Source organism: Theobroma umbraticum, unplaced genomic scaffold, assembly GCF_002168275.2.
Source record: "Theobroma umbraticum cultivar Fairchild unplaced genomic scaffold, ASM216827v3 scaffold_55.0, whole genome shotgun sequence".
In the NCBI taxonomy this organism is placed as follows: Eukaryota; Viridiplantae; Streptophyta; class Magnoliopsida; order Malvales; family Malvaceae; genus Theobroma; species Theobroma umbraticum.
In genome coordinates this window covers 3,131,002-3,131,922 of record NW_018397270.1, presented here as the reverse complement: position 1 = coordinate 3,131,922, position 921 = coordinate 3,131,002, and the positions used below count along the sequence as shown (strand labels likewise).

Here is a 921-nt window from a genome sequence, read left to right as displayed (position 1 = left end):
AGCAGAAAATTCTTTTCATATAGCTTCTCCTTCAATTCGACTTGCAGTAGATCATTTAGCTCGATGCACAACTTAAAAGTTATTGACTGCAAAATTATTTTCATTATTCTGACCACATCAAAATCTTCCGAAACACACACCCATACTTTGATGTCGAAATGATCTTTTACACTATCATAGTTGTAAACTAGTTGAGCAAGGGTAGTCTTGCCAATCCCTCCAATGCCAACAATAGGAATCACAATGACTTTACCATCACCACTTTTTGTCTTCTTCCCTACCATAGACAAGTGGTTGTAACCTATGTCTCTATGATTTTGGGCTATTCACATTTATGTAAGTTTTGACTTTTTGGATTTATGTTTGGGTAAGCATTGTTTGTCAGGTTGTTAATTTAGATGTTCTGTTTTTCAAATTTGTATTGTCCATCTCATCTCAGAGGTTGAGATGTGGAAGTTGTTTAAATCTATTGATTAATGAAATCTATAGAATTAGAAGTGTGAGAAGGTTTGGAATCTATCATTTTCTTTGAGGTTTCTTTACCTTCCATTGGTTTCGAAAATATTTCAAAAGTTAGACCCTACTAGTTAAATGAAGGTAAGCCACTATATTTTACATGGAAAACCCTTTAGTAGGGAAAAGGCCACTAAATGAAGTTGTTCCAGCATAATACTTGATGCCAAGCGTCTTAAGCTCTTCATGAGGCTGAAGTAAGGTCAACACTTCTCCTTCAACTTCTTTGTTCCTTAAATTTTCATTGAAATTTCTACTACAATTCAACTCTAAATTATTGAGGCTAGACTTCTTAGATAGCTTACCTTCCTATGCATATCGAGCTTCATCCAAATTATGCAGTTTAGAAATACAAAGTTGACCTTTGAGATTTGACAAATTTTGCCTCTCTCTTATATTCAATCCATC

General features: G+C 34.2%; 1 pseudogene; it reads right to left on the bottom strand.

The window, feature by feature from the left end:
* Nucleotides 1-284, bottom strand: part of LOC149526544 (putative disease resistance RPP13-like protein 1) — a 1,213-nt pseudogene extending 929 nt beyond the window's left edge.
* Between the last annotated feature and the right edge of the window lie 637 nt (nt 285-921).